The sequence below is a fragment of the Cervus canadensis genome, chromosome 24 (genome assembly GCF_019320065.1).
Source record: "Cervus canadensis isolate Bull #8, Minnesota chromosome 24, ASM1932006v1, whole genome shotgun sequence".
Lineage (NCBI taxonomy): Eukaryota > Metazoa > Chordata > Mammalia > Artiodactyla > Cervidae > Cervus > Cervus canadensis.
This window is the reverse complement of record NC_057409.1, coordinates 42078245-42094271: the sequence shown is the minus strand read 5'-3', so window position 1 is coordinate 42094271 and position 16027 is coordinate 42078245. Positions and strand designations below refer to the sequence as shown.

The window sequence follows — 16027 nt, the reverse complement described above, 5'->3', positions numbered from 1 at the left end:
TGAAAAGTCACTTCCAGAAGGAGGCCCCGCCTGATCCCCTAGACTAGATGGAATCTCCTTGTACACGCGATGCTTTGCTTTCTTCGCTCTCCTTGGGAACTCCCGTCACACTTGCCAGGTTACAGGTCTAACATCTGTCTTCTCTATACTGCAAGTATGGGGCTGTCTGTATCGCCATGGGCCAGGAAGAGGCCCATGCAAGGGTCAGGAAGGAAAAAAATCGCAGAAAAATGGTGCATCTTTCATTATAAAGTTTTCTTTGACGGTTTATTTTAGAGGCCAAGCTAACACTGCCCAGTCACCAATGCATGGTAGTATTGGTGTGGGAGAATGTTGTGGGTACCGTTTTCTCAGTCCAGAAATGGGGCAGGTGCTCTGGTGGCACTCTGGGCAGAGGAGGCGCAGTGCTCTAGGGTGGAACTTCTGCCCCTGGGGATGGAGTAGGATGGTGACTGCGCAGGGTGGGGGTGGGCGGGGGGGGGGGGCAAGTGCTGGTTGGAACATGATAAGACCCTCAGCTCAGAAAAAGGGAAAGTGGACTGTCCCCCTTCAATTAATAGGGAAAAGCCATTTCCCAGAGTGCAGAGGAGAACTGGAAAGATGGATTATGTCTGTAGTGCAATCTTTAAAATACACACAGTGCTCGCTTCAGCAGCACATATACTAAAATTGGAACGATGCAGAGAAGATTAGCATGGCCCCTGCGCAAGGATGACACGCAAATTCGTGAAGCGTTCCATATTTTTAAAATAAAAAAAGAAAAAAAAATAAAATATACACAATATTATATAATAAGCTATACATAAACCACAAAGACGACTGTGCAGAGGCTTAAATGGGTTGACTCCAACTGTGGTTCCAAGCATTATGAGCTGAGAGGAGATAGGGTGGGAAAGGCTAAGTGACCCAGTTCTAAGCCTCATCTTTTGTCTTATCTCGCATATAATAAATCTTGAGGTCTTGATAATGTATATACTATTTTGGAGATGAGAAAGAGAAAAGGTATCCTGTGAGGTTAATTTGGCTGCGGTATTTAGGGTGTATTAGATAAGACTGGTCCGGGACAGAGGGGTGCGTGTTAGGGCTGGAATGGACTCCACGAAGCAGTGTTTGAAGGAAGACCTAGGACTCAGGGTCTCTGGGGTGCTAAGGGTCCCAGTGGGGCATCTGGCTTAGTACTTAGTGTCAGGATAGTCCTGTGAGTGTCCTGCCAGGATTATTTGAGGCTCATGAGAGAACTGCTTTGGGCTGCCAGCAGGAAGCACCTGGCTTGGCAAAGCTGGGACAAAAGTAGGAACTGGTGTTAGCATGCCATCCTGGTCGTTTGATTGGCCAAAGAGATGTGAGATTGACCAAGAGGAGGGTAGGACGCTAGGTCTTGAGGGCTATACTATGATAAGAGTATGTTCTGTGGGTAATGAAGTCAAGGCACAAGGAAGCTCCCTGACTCTCTTTTAAGTTTTATGAAAACCCTCAGAGGCTCAGAGGGAGTTGCTTAGGATGTAGCCATGGAGTTGACTATGATCTTTGAATCCAGCCTGGCTAACACCACGTTGCTTATTTTGACAAGGGAAAACCCCAAATGCTGGATATAGGAACATGTACTGGGTTTTTTTTATTGGCCATATGGTTGGCTCTCCTAAGGGAAATGTTTCATTGTCAGGTAGCAGGTCATGTTCTAAAGCCATTCCTTGCTAGTCAAGTTCTTCAAAGTTTCTTCTTAGGAGCTACCCCTTGGAAAGAGCACTGACCTGGCAGGGGAAAGTCTGGTTTCTACTCCCAGCCTCACTACTCTGAAACTACGTCCATGAACAAGTCACTTCACCCACCTGGAACCCAGTTTCCTCCCTATAGCTTCCATCTCTCACATCTTATAACTCTAAATGTGGTACAGTCACTAGAGATAGTGATGAAGCTCATCTTGGTTCTAGAAAACAAATACAGGTTCTAGAAAACAAATACATTGCTATGATGGACTGTGTCCCCTTAAAATTCATATGTTGAAGCCCTAACTCCAAAGAGCAAAATAAACTCGATTCTGGGATAGAAGATACTCCTCAGCTGTGACAGTTATAGTCTGTGTCTCCTAAAGCCCTAGTGATTTGCCTGAGATGTTTTCCCTGACTCCAACCAGTTCCCTGATGCCAACTGGGTCTCCAACAATTTACCCCATCTACCTGGAGTTAGCATCAGATCCCACAAGTTAAAGGACTACCCCTTTTTCAGATGTCAGTTGCAAGTTCTGAGCCACCTGTCCTCTGATCAACTAGCTATAAATTGGGGATTCCGATGATCCTCTCCTCAGGTCTGACAATTTGCTAGAATGGCTCATAGAACCCAGGGAAACTTTATGCTTACTGGTTTATTAGGGCTTTGCAGGTGGTACAGTGGCAAAGAATCTACCTGTCAATGCAGGAGACGCAAGAGACTTGGGTTCAATCCCTGGGTCGAGCCTCAGGGTCCCTGTGGGGAGTCCCAGGGAGCTGATGACCCCAAGTGATAGTAACCATGTGTCCATGGACTTGATCTGGGCCTTGGGTGTCTGTGGGGCAACAGCAGGTCTTGCCTGGGCTTTCTTGGTGCAATAGGATGTTGACATTACTCAGTGGGATGGAGAAGGCAGGGCCAACGGCCAGTTGCATGCTCCTGTGAACACACTGTGTCTGGTTCCTGCTGTGAGCCCGATACATGTGTACCAGGAAAGCCCCAGGCTCTGCAGGCCGATCTCCCGAGGCCTGCAGTGAAACCTTCTTTATTCTCGTTCCTGTTTTTGCAAGTATGTCTAATTTGGAAAGAGATCACACTGTCATCTGACTCCGCATTGTACTCTCAAAACTGTGTGTTAAGCAAAAGTATTTCCTTCTCTTTTATCTGGCATTCACCCAACAAAATCAGAGTTCCGAATGTCACGCCAAAGGCACTTGCCAAGGAATCTTGAAGATGAAGGATTTTTCCAAATTCTCATAGAAAAAATTATTTCATTTTACAGAAGTTTTTAATTTTTTTAAGAGTTTTTGTTTTTGACGTGGACCATTTTTTAAAGTCTTTCACTGAATTTGTTACAATATTGCTTCTGTTTTATGTCTTGGTCTTTGGCCCCAAGGCATGCGGGATCTTAGCTTCTTGACCAGGGATCAACCCCCTACCCCCTGCATTGGAAGGTGAAACCTTAATTACTAACTGGATCACCAGGACGTCACCTAGAAACAGATATCTTAAAAAGTACGAACATCTAAAATGTGTAATTTATGGGCCAGATAGATTTTTCTATATTTAGAATTTTTGATTTTCCAGGATGTCTGAGATTTTATTGGTTAGTGCATACAAGATTGCATACATATATTTTATCTCCATAGGAGAATAAACTCTTTTCACCCATGTCAGAGGCATTTAAAAAAACAAGATTGCCTTGCTAATGAAAATATTTATTATAAGAAGTATTAAAAACTATAGCGACTTTCCAGGTGGTGCTAGCGGTAAAGAACTTGCCTGCCAATGCAGGAGATATAAGAGAAGAGGGGTCAATGTCTAGGTGGGGAAGAGCCCCTGGAGTAGAAAATGGCAACCCACTCCAGTATTCTTGCCTGGAGAATCACATGGACAGATGAACCTGGTGGGCTACAGTCCATAGGGTCGCAGAGTCGGACATGACTGAAGCGACTTAGCACACATGCATTAAAAACTATAACACTTGGAATTAGTTGGAGTACTGTGTAAGCACACAGCATGACATTTTTATACATGTACAGATGTTGACGCCTGCATCTAATTCACTTCTGAATCCTTCACAAACCTCACTCACTACTCGATGCATGATACAGCCTTGCTAAAGCTTTGTTGAATTAGTTTTTTTTAAAAGTAAATAGTCTGAACCACTTATTTGCATACCTCTGGAGTTACCTTAACAGAAATGGGAGCCTTATTCAAAACAGACTAAGAGAAAGACCCAAGGGAGCACAGATTTTCAACTTGTGGTTTCCGATATTCACAGTTCATGGGTGCCTATTGCTTGCTGTCTTTTGACACTTCCACATTCAGTACAGTGCAGTTCCTTGCTTTGATCTATTTTCTTTTATGCTTCACTGAGCATGTAGTTGCAGGCCAGGTGTTAAAAGCCATCCATAGGGGCCAGCTGTCTGGTGGTAGATCTGAAAAGAAGGAGCTATTACTCCCTGAGACACTCACTGAGTCATTCACTCTGGAGGTGAGGACAGCCCAGCTTCAGCTTTCCGAATTTCTGTTCTCCCCTGAGGCTCTCAAAATCTGTCAGAATTCTTGGTTGTAGGCAATGCAAACAGACATCAGCTGATTTAGCCTCACTGATTAAAATGGCATTGGGCTGCTTGTAGGGTTGCTGGCAGAATAGGGGATCCAGGCTTGGAGGTAGAGGAGCAAGGCCCCATACCCACAGTCGTGCCTCTCCGAGGTCGGGGGAGGGCACCCCTGCCCCTGCCAGGTGCTGTTCTCTCTTGCTGACGTGACAGCACTTCTGCGCCAGGTAGAGGATGGGGACAGCGTATAACCTCTTCTGCCTTGGAAATGTGATCTTGCCACCACCTCTGGAGAGGGAGGGCCTCAGAGTCACCTCTTCTTTGCATCACTAGCACTGGATTCACAGTCCAGAGTGGTGCTTCTGATTGGTGGGTCCTGGATCCTAGACCCATAGCTATTGCAGGGGGTTCCTGGAAAGGTAATGTCTGGCATTTCAGTTTTTATAATGGCGAGTGGGCTCTGCCTTTCTTGAAGACTCATCAGAAAGGCAACTCCTCAAATAAATCGTAGGCAACTAAAAGAAATGATAACTGTCCATGATATGAACTAAACTATACCAACATCGGGCTTCCAAGGTGGCTCAGTGGGTAAAGAATCTGCCTGCAGAGCAGGAGCTGCAGATGTGGGTTTGATCCCTGGGTTGGGAAGATCCTCTGGAGTAGGAATGGCAACTTTCTCCAGTATTCTTGCCTGTGAAGTCCCGTGAAAGGAGCCTGAGGGGCTACAGTCCATGGAGTCCAAAGAGTCAGACATGGCTGAGATGACTGAGCACTCATACCAAAGTCACCTCCTCTAAGAAAGAGGATTAAAAACTTTACTGTACGTAGACTCTTAAAAACCAAGCCAAAACAAAAACTACCAGTAGTAACCATGATAGCAAGGAGATACTTTATTTCTTGCCTTTGAAAATCCTGCTTATAATGAGAACCATTTCAAATGTAGCTGTTTATAATTTACTATATGAGGAGATTTTAATTTTGTCTAAATATTTTACTTAAGGGTTTTGATTTTTCTTTCTCCCCTTTAGAAATCTATATTATTGGTGGGCTATGTTATCAGGTTGGTGTGGGTTACTTTTCATTCATGGAGGTAGATAAATTATATATAGGGATTATGCTTCTAGAGACTTCCAAATGGAAGAACTTCAATCCTTAAAATCTCTGTGGGGATAACCAGGTTTTTCTTAACTCATTTAGTTAATATCTCCTTGGATTGAACAAGAAGTCAGAATTAGAGCCTAATAGGCCATTTCAATTTAGATGGGAAAAAAAGTGTCCTATTTCATTAGGTTTGTACTATGTCACTTTGTCACCAAAGGTTTCCAGGTCATATAATTTCACTCGTACACAGAGGTGCAGACTCAGTGGGCATGGCGTGTAGTGATGAGAAAAGGAGTGATACGGTGGGAAGGGTGAGAAGTCAGGAATGGAGGTTCCTGAATTGTGCTGGACAAGGTTCCCCCCAGAGAGCAGCCTCCCAGCCTAAACCCTGCTGATGTTGGACCAGTTATTTCAGACAGTCCAACAGAGTCCAAAACATTGCTACAAATGAATTAGGGTTGTTCTGAAATGATCTTCACCTCCTCATTGACAATAGCAAGTCTTGATCCAAGGGAACATAGGGAGTAGATATTAATATATACACACATATATAATATTTATATACATCATTGTTTAATTAATTAGCAAATTAATTCACTCTGTAACTATTTGCTGCTGCCGCTAAGTCGCTTCAGTCGTGTCCGACTCTGCGACCCCATAGACGGCAGCCCACCAGGCTCCCCCGTCCCTAGGATTACTAAGACCCTATTATGTACTAAGCATCACAGTGTTTTACAGTTGCTACCTCATCTAATAATCCCTCTAACAACCCCATCCTCTGTAGATCTAATTCCTTCCCCTATTTGAAAGATAAGACCGAGGTTCAGAGAGCTCAAGAGGCAGAAGAACCTGAATCCACATCACTTGTCTCCAAAGTCTGTGATTCTAGTCACCGTTTCTTGTGATCTGAATACCACCTCTGAATACTTAGGTGACCAGTAGACAGTATCTACCCTCCGTGGTGGTTGGACACCAGAAAAGAAAAGAGACATCACCATATGGTGTGATTTATTCTATAACTCTACTGTGCGGATTTTGAGGTTTGTGCTTGCTCAGTCGTGTCTGACTTTTTGCAACCCCTTGGACTGTAACCCACCAGGCTTCTCTGTCCATGGGATTATCGAGCAAGAATACTGGAGTGGGTTGCCATTTCCTACTCCAGGGATCTTCTTGACCCAGGGATCGAACCTGCATCTCTGCATTCTCTGCAGCTCACTGCATCGGCAGGCAAATTTTTTACCACTGAGCCATCTGGGAAGCCCAATACTGTTGTATCAGGAGCCCAGAGAAGAGATATCTAAGCCAGGCAAGGTTTGGATAGGACGTAGTTCATGAAGGTTTTTATGTTTTTGAAGGTTTTTATGTTTTTTAAGGTTCTTCTTTTTTTTTTTTTAGTGATAAAATTTGGTAATGAGTTTGATGTCTTTTTAATTAAATTAATTAATTTGTTTATTTAGGCTGCACACTGTGGCATGTGGGATCTTAGTTCCCTGACCAGGGATTGAATCTGTGCCCCCTACATTGGAAGCTTGAAGTCTTCACCACTGGACCACCAGGGAAGTCCTCATGGAGGTTTTTTTGAAGGAGGTAAAATGAGCTAAGCGATGAAGGATGACCAAGATGTTTCACAGGGAAAAGATATGTACAAGCATAGAAGTGTGACGTGAAACTGGCACACACCTGTTTCATGGCTTGTGTGCATAAAAGGAGACACACACAGAGGAGAATCTGAAACACGGCTAGAAAGATATGCAGAAGTGTAGGTGAAGAAAGGGTACAGATTTGAGAACCACTTGGGGAGTAGATTCAGCAGAACTTGGTGACTGATTATATATGAGGAATATGGGATCCATAAATTTTTAAAAGGAGTATCTTTTAGAGTAGTATTAGGTTTACAGGAAAACTAAGAGGAAACAAAGATTTCCCATATACCCACCCCCACCATGTGCATAGTCTTCCCATTACAAACATCCCCCAACTAGAGTGGCACATTTATTATACAGATGAACCTATATTGACACATTACTATTCAAAACCTGTAGTTTACATTAGGATTCACTCTTGGTGTACACTGTATGTGTTTGGACAAATGTGTAATGGCGTGTCCCCTTTATTATAGTACCATATACTTATATATATCTTTGTTTAATTCATTGCCCTTCAAATTATCTGTGCTCCATCTGTTTATCCTTCCTTCCTTAATACCCCCTGACAACAATATCCATTGTCTGGACCCACCACAGTTTATTTATCCACTTATTTACTAGACGATATCTTAGTTGCTTTCATTGTTGTTGTTCAGTTGCTAAGTTTGTTTGACTCTTTGTGACCCCACGGACTGCAGCATCCCAAGCTCCTTTGTTCTTCACTATCTCCTGGATTTTGCTCAAAGTCATGTTCTTTGAATCGGTGATGCTATCTAACCATCTCATCTTCTGGCGTGTCCTTCTCCTATTGCCTTCAATTTTTCCCAGCATCAGGGTCTTTTCCAATGAGTCAACTCTTTGCATCAGGTGGACAAAGTATTGAAGCTTCAGCTTAAGCATCAGTCCTTCCAATGAATTCAGGATTGATTTCCTATAGGATTGACTGGTTTGATCTTTCAGTCCAAGGCACTCTCAAGAGCCTTCTCCAGCACCAAAGTCTTCTTTATGGTCCAACTCTCACATCTGTACTTTACCACTGGAAAAACATAGCTTTGACTATACAGACTTTTGTCAGCAAAATGAGGTCTCTGCTTTTGAATATTCTGTCTAGGCTTGTCAAAGCTTTTCTTCCAAGAAGCAAGTATCTTTTAGTTTCATAGATACCATGGCTATAGTCACCATCTGCAGTGATTTTGGAGCCCAAGAAAATAAAATCTGTCACTGTTTCCACTTTCCCTGCTTCTATTTGCCATAAAGTGATGGGACCGGATGCCATGATCTTAGTTTTTTGAATGTTGAGTTTTAAGCCAGCTTTTTCACTCTCCTCTTTCATCCTCATCAAGAGTTTCTTTAGCTCCTCTCCACTTTATGCCATTAGAGTGGTATCATTTGCATATCTAAGGTTGTTGATATTTCTCCTGCAATCTTTATTCCAGCTTGTGATTCATCCAGCCCAGCATTTCACATGTGTACTCTAGGGTCAGACATGACTTAGTGACGAACACACATACACACACAAACACACACACACTGCGTATAAGTTAAATAAGCAGGGTGACAATATACAGCCTTATTGTACTCCTTTTTCAACTTTGAACCAATCAGTTGTTCTATGTCTGGTTCTAACTATTGTTTCTTGACCCACACACAGGTTTCTCAGGAGACAGGTAAGGTGGTCTGGTACTCCTATCTCTTTAGGAATTTTCTGCAGTTTGTTGTGATCCACACAAAAGCTTTAGCATAAACAATGAAGCAGAAGTAGATGCTTTTCTGGAATTCCCTTGCTTTCTCCAGGATCCAATGAATATTGGCAATTTGATCCCTAGTTCCTCTGCCTCTTCAAAACCAGCTTGGAAGTTCTTGGTTCACATAGTGCTGAAGCCTAGCTTGAAGGGTTTTGAGCATTACCTTCCTTGCACGTGAAATGAGTGCAATTGTACAGTAGTTTGAACATTTTTTGGCATTGCCATTCTTTGGGGTTGGAATAAAAACTGAACTTTTCCTGTCCTTTGGCCACTGCTGAATTTTCCAAAGGTGACTCAAAACTGACATATTGAGTGCAGCACTTTAACAGCATCACCTTTTAGGATTTTAGATAGCTCAGCTGAAATTCCATCACCTCCATTAGCTTTGTTTATGGTAATGCTTCCTAAGGCTCTCTTGACTTCACACCCCAGGATATCTGGCTCTAAGTGAGCGACCATGCCATCGTGGTTATTCGGGTCATTAAGACTTTCCTTGTATAGTTCTTCTGTGTATTCTTGCCACTCGTCTTAATCTCTTGTTTCTGTCAGGTCCTTACTATTTCTGTCCTATATTGTGCCCATCCTTGCTCGAAATGTTCCTTTGATAGCTCCAATTTCTTTGAAGAGATCTGTAGTCTTCCCCATTCTATTGTTTTCCTCTACTTCTTTGTGTTGTTCATTGAACAAGGCCTTCTTACCTGTCCCTGTTATTCTCTGGAACTCTGCATTCAGTTGGGTATATTTCCCTTTCTGCCTTGCCTTTTACTTTTCTTGTTTCCTCAGCTCTTTGTAAAGCCTCCTCAGACTACCACTTTGCCTTGTTGCATTTCTTTTTATTGGGGATAGTTTCGGTCACTGCCTCCTGTACAATGTTATGAACATAGTTCTTAATACACTCAGTCTACCAGATTCCAAGTTTTAGCAGTTATGAATAAAGTTGCTATAAGTATCAGTGAGCAGATTCTTGTGTGAACATAGAGTTTTCATCTACTTTGGGTAAAGAAGAAGACGTATGATTGCTGGATCATATGGTCAGAGTATGTTTAGTTTGTTAAGAAATCACAAAACTATCTCCTAAAGTGGCCGTACCATTTTGCATTCCCACCGGCAGTGAATGAGGGTTCCTGTTGCTCCTCACCAACTTCTGGTGTTGTTAGAGTTCTGCATTTTGGCCATTCAAATTGTGTAGTGGTATCTTATTGCTTTAATTGACATTTTCCCTGATAACATATGATGTGGAACATCTTTTCATATGCTTATTTGCCATCGGTATATTTTCTTTGATGAGGTATCTTTGAAGGGCTTTGGTGCATTTTCAGACTGGACTGTTTCTTTTCTTATTGTTGACTTTTAAAGGTTCTTTGTGTATTTTGGAGAACAGTATTTTATCAGATGTGTCTTTTGCAAATATTTCCTCCCAGTCTGTGGCTCGTCTTCTCATTATTTTGACATTGTATTTCACAGAGCAGAAGTTTTAAATTTTAATGAGCTCTAGTTTATCAATTATTTCTTTCATGTATTATGCCTTTGGTGTTGTTTCTGAAAAGTCATTACCATACCCAAGGAGCCATATCCTAGATTGTCTCCTATGTTATTTTATAGGGGCTTTATAGTTTGAAGTTTTAAATTTGGGTCTATGATCCATTTTGATTTATTTTTTGTAAATAGTGTAAAGTTTGTGTCTAGAGTCTTTCTTTCTTTTTTTTTTTTTTTTGCCTATGGATGTCCAGTTTTTCCAGCACCATTTGTTGAAAATAGTGTCTTTGCTCCACTATATTGCTTTTGATCCTTTGTCAAAGATTAGTTGACTATATTTATATGTGCCTGTGTCTGGGTTAAATTATTATTTTATTCATAGTGTTAGTGGGCACCTGCTTTATACCAGGTACGGTAGTAAATTTTGGAAATATAGGCTATAATAGGAGAGATGTCATCCCTGTTCTCATGGATTGTACAGTGTATGGAAAAGAAAGGATCAAAGATATCCTAAGATTTGTAGTTTGGATGATGGGTCAGGAAACCCAGAAGCAGCACTAGGTTGATGTGGGAAGATGCTTAGTTTTGGGGAGTTTGACATTTCTTTGTTTCATAAAAAACAGCCAGTAGGTGGTTGGGCATTCAGATGTGGAGCTAGGAGACCTTGAGCTTGAGCTATAGATTTGGGCACCATCTTGCATGGATATGGTAGTAGAGACCATGCATGTAAGTGTGATTGCCCAAGGAATGTGTATGGGGTTGGTGGGGAAGGGAAGGAGTCAGACAATGGAATTCCGAGGAACTCTAGCATTTACAGGAAGAAGAATGGAAAGGACTACAGAGAAATTGCAAACCGGTGGTCAGGGAGGTAGGAGGGAACAGTGAGAGAGTCATGCTGTGGAAGCAAAGTTGTTATGAACTGAATTGTGCCCCTCTCCCCCTCCCCCACACCAAAATTCATTTGCTGAGGCCCTAATTCCCAATGGACTGTGTTTAGAGGTAGACTTTAAGGAGATAAGTCACTCAGTCGTGTCTGACTCTTTGCGACCCCATGGGCTGTAGCCTACTGGGCTCCTCCGTCCATGGGATTTTCCAGGCAAGGGTACTGGAGTGGGTTGCCATTTTCTTCTCCAGGAGATCTTCCCACCCAAGGAATCAAACCCAGGTCTCTCGCATTGTGGGCAGATACATTGGGCTTTCCTGGTGGCTCAGATGGTAAAGAATCCACCTGCGATGTGGGAGACCTGGGTTTGATCCTTGGGTTGGGAAGATCCCCTGGAGGAGGGCATGGCAACCCACTCTAGTATTCTTACCTGGAGAATCCCCATGGACATAGGAGCCTGGCTACAGTCCATGGGGTCACAAAGAGTCAGACACGACTGAGCGACTAAACACAGCAAAGGTTATATTAAGTCATAATGATGGGACCCTAGCCCAATAGGACTAGTGTCTCTATAAGAGGAAGAAAAGACACCAGAGATTGCTCTGTCACACTCCACATGCATAGAGGAGAGGCTATGTGAGAACTCAGAGGGGCTTCCCAGTGGCGCTAGCGGTAAAGAACCTGCCTGCCAGTGCTGGAGATATGAGACATGGGTTTGATTACTTGGGTTGGGAAGATCCCCCGGTACTCTTGTCTGGAGAATCCCATGGACAGAGGAGCCTGGCGAGCTACAGTCCATGGAGTCGCAAAGAGACGGACATGACTGAAGCGATTTAGCACACATGCGTGAAGACTCAGAGAGACAGTGTCATCCCTAAGTCAGGAAGAGAGGCCAAACTGGGAACCAGCCCTGTCAGAACCTTGATCTTGGTGATTTAGCCTCCAGAACTATGAGAAAGCAAATGTCTGTTGTTTGAGCCACCCAGCCTATGGTATTTTGTTATGGAAAGTTGAGCAACTCCAAGGGAGGAGAGAGTTTCAAGGATTATTTAAAGAGAGATAAATGTCAACAAAGGTAAGAGTAGACATGTGCCCTCTGAATTTGGTAATCCTGTGACCCTAGCAAGAGCAAGGAAGGACCAAGGTGAGAAGACAGACTGCAGTGAGTTTAAGGATTACATCAGCAGGAGGAGGGGACCACATGTTTTATACACAAGCATAGCCTACAGCAATATGTGAAAACTTCCAGATGTTCAAGCCGGTTTTAGGAAAGGCGGAGGAACCAGAGATCAAATTGCCGATATCTGCTGGATCATCGAAAAAGCAAAAGAATTCCAGAAAAACATCTATTTCTGCTTTATTGACTATGCCAAAGCCTTTGACTATGTGGATCACAATAAACTGTGGAAAATTCTGAAAGAGATGGGAATACCAGACCACCTGACCTACCTCTTGAGAAACCTACATGCAGGTCAGGAAGCAACAGAACTGGACATGAAACAACAGACTGGTTCCAAATAGGAAAAGGAGTACGTCAAGGCTGTATATCGTCACCCTGCTTATTTAACTTATATGCAGAGTACATCATGAGAAACGCTGGGCTGGCAGAAGCACAAGCTGGAATCAAGATTGCCAGGAGAAATATCAATAACCTCAGATATGCAGATGACACCACACTTATGGCAGAAAGCGAAGAAGAACTAAAGAGCCTCTTGATGAAAGTGAAAGAGGAGAGTGAAAAAGTTGGCTTAAAGCTCAACATTCAGAAAACTAAGATCATGACATCCGGTCCCATCACTTCATGGCAAATAGATGGGGAAACAGTGGAAACAATGGCTGACTTTATTTTTCTGGGCTCCAAAATCACTGCAGATGGTGATTGCAGCCATGAAATTAAAAGATGCTTGCTCCTTGGAAGGAAAGTTATGATCAACCTAGACAGCATATTAAAAAGCAGAGACATTACTTTGCCAACAAATGTCCATCTAGTCAAGGCCATGGTTTTTTCCAGTGGTCGTGTATGGATGTGAGAGTTGGACTATAAAGAAAGCTGAGTGCCGAAGAGTTGATGCTTTTGAACTGTGGTGTTGGAGAAGACTCTTGAGAGTTCCTTGGACTGCAAGGAGATCCAACTAGTCCATCCTAAAGGAGATCAGTCCTAGGTGCTCATTGGAAGGACTGATGCTAAAGCTGAAACTCCAATACTTTGGCCACCTGACGTGAAGAGCTGACTCATTTGAAAAGACCCTGATGCCGGGAGGGATTGGGGGCAGGAGAAGAAGGGGACAACAGAGGATGATGTGGTTGGATGGCATCACCAACTTGATGGACATGGGTTTGGGCAGACTCTGGAAGTTGCTGATGGATAGGGAGGCCTGGCGTGCTGCAATTCATGGGGTTGCAAAGAGTCGGACACGACTGAGCGACTGAACTGAACTGAATAGCCTCCAGGCTGGAGTCTGGCAGCTCCTACCATCTGTGTTTGTAATTCTGTAAACTCTTTGTGCAGATTACCCCAGGGACCGGTTTTGCAGTGGTTCGTAATGATTGTGAACCATGTAGCAGGTTCACAATCATGCCTGCTGAATGGCCTTCCTCGGCCATGTGTCGGCTTAGGTATTAAATCATCTTGACCAGTGAGGCAGCCTTATGTAATAGTATGAGGGATGTGGATTTAGTGCTTTCTAGGCACCAGGCATTTGTCCTAAACCCTTTGCATTTATTTCCTCATGCAATTTTTATAGCAATTTTATGAATTAAGCACTATTATTATTATGCTAATTTTTCTTATGGAAAAATGAGCTATAGTTTCAAACAACCTGACCGCAGGACTCAAGCCTTTAACCACTATATTCTGTAGCTCATATCCTTTTAGTATCTGCTTCCCAGGTGATTTGGTGGTAAAGAATCTGCCTGCCAATGCAGGAGACACAAGAGTTGCTGGTTCGATTCCTGGGTCAGGAAGATAGGAAATGGCAACTGCAGTATTCTTGCCTGGAGAATTCCATGGGCAGAGGAGCCTGGCAGTCTACAGTCCATGGGGTTGTAAAGAATCGGACATGGCTGAGAGACTGAGCATGCATATGCCTGTGTGCAGACCCCTGGATCTGCCCTGTGGAGGCTTGAGGAACTGACTTGTGTCCTCTGGGTCTCAGGATCCTAACATGCACTGTGTAGACTTTGGGGAAGATGATTCTCTAAGGTGCTTTGTGACTCTAATGGTCCATGATCTGATGGTTTGGACTAAATTATACTCTAGTGACCTGACATTAACCCCTGCAGAAAAGTTAACCAGAGGTTTTCAGTCAGGATCAGTTATCAGTCACCAAGGGGGGAAGGGGGGAGTGGGGTGAACTGGGAGATTGGGACTGACATATATACACTGTTGGTATTATGTACAAATAGATAACTAACGAGAACCTAATGTATAGCTCAGGGAACCCTACTCAATGCACTGTGGTGACCTAAATGGGAACGAAATCCAAAAAAGAGGGGATATGTGTATACTTGCAACTGATTCACTTCCTTGTACAGCAGAAACTAGCACATTGTAAAGCGACTGTACTCCGATAAAAATTAATTTATAGAAAAGATCAGTTATCAGGGCCGTGAGAAGATCCTATATCGAGTGTCTTGCCTATGACACACCACCCCCTATTTATGCAGGCAGGGAACATGGGGAACCCCCAACAATTAACAGGGAGTGGGGGCATGCACACAGGGTGACCGAGAGGCTTGATGTAGGCTCCACTTCAGGCAGGATGGTAGCGGCCTTGGGAGAAGCCCCCAGTTCTACCCCACGTAGCTGCTTCCACTAATTGGCTGGGAAGTGGGGAGAGTTCTGGCCGAGGGTCTGTGATCAAGAATTTCATGGAGGAGAACAATCAGCTGGTCACCACCACAGCTGTTGAAGGGTTTAACAGTGCCACTGCTCCTTGGGGCATGTAAGGGTCTGAGATAATTTTTCTTCCAGTGCCCTTGTCCATCTAAGCAATTTGATTAAAAGCATCTCACAGAAATTGATGGATCCATGTGATGTCCGTATGATTTGTCAATGAAGACATAGATTGGTGAGTAGAGAAGAGGTACTTAAGTATTTACTTATTGTCCTGTTATTGTACATGAAGATCCCTGGTTAGGTCTGGCAATCACTTTGTAATTTTTGTTGTCAAATTCATGATTCCTCGATAATTTTTTGTATCTGCCATGATAAAAAAGGTAGCAATGCTATTATCACGTTATGGCTCCTCAGAACCTGTTTGTATCGAAACTGTGTAGACCTTCTAGCTTCTGACATCTACTCATTTCATTTATTTAATGTCGATTACAGCATTAGTCAAGACACTGCATCATCCATCAGGCTGCCTGTGAATACTGGCTTCCAGTGCTTGTCGCACATGTTGTTATTGCACTTCTCTGAGAATGATCACAAATACAAGTCATACTCAGAGCGCACAGGAAAATGTGAACAATCATTTGGTTTTTGGTCATGTTCAGAATTTTGTTAAGGTGGAACAGCATATCTTTCAGTCGCATCTTCTTTTAAAATTTGTAGATCATTATCATTCCGTTCCTAGAACGTGATCTTCTTCCACGATGACTACACCTCCGTCTTTCATACACCACACAAGCTGGGAGGAGAGGCAAAGTGCTCATAGGCAGGTGGGGAACAGTGGTCTCATTCATGTAAGGAATCAGTGTCCCATGCCAGGCACAGCTTAATACCGACCCAAGAGAGCATGATGTCACCAGCCAGTTGGAGGCAGTGGCGGTGGGGGGTGCCTCACTTGGAAGGACCTGTAGTGGGAGGCAGAATGGTGCTGGGGGAGGGGTGCACAACATCAAGTGCGCCTGCCCCATCCTGCCTTCCTTTGTGCTATAGCTGGAGGCAGCACTTTGGTCAGG

The 16027-nt window shown here is 43.4% G+C and overlaps 1 non-coding gene across 1 annotated transcript; it reads left to right on the top strand.

The window, feature by feature from the left end:
* Positions 1 to 639: 639 nt before the first annotated feature.
* Positions 640 to 746, top strand: LOC122426969. Its single transcript, XR_006265314.1, has one exon. It is a non-coding gene; the product is annotated as a U6 spliceosomal RNA (small nuclear RNA).
* The last annotated feature ends 15281 nt before the right edge of the window (positions 747 to 16027 follow it).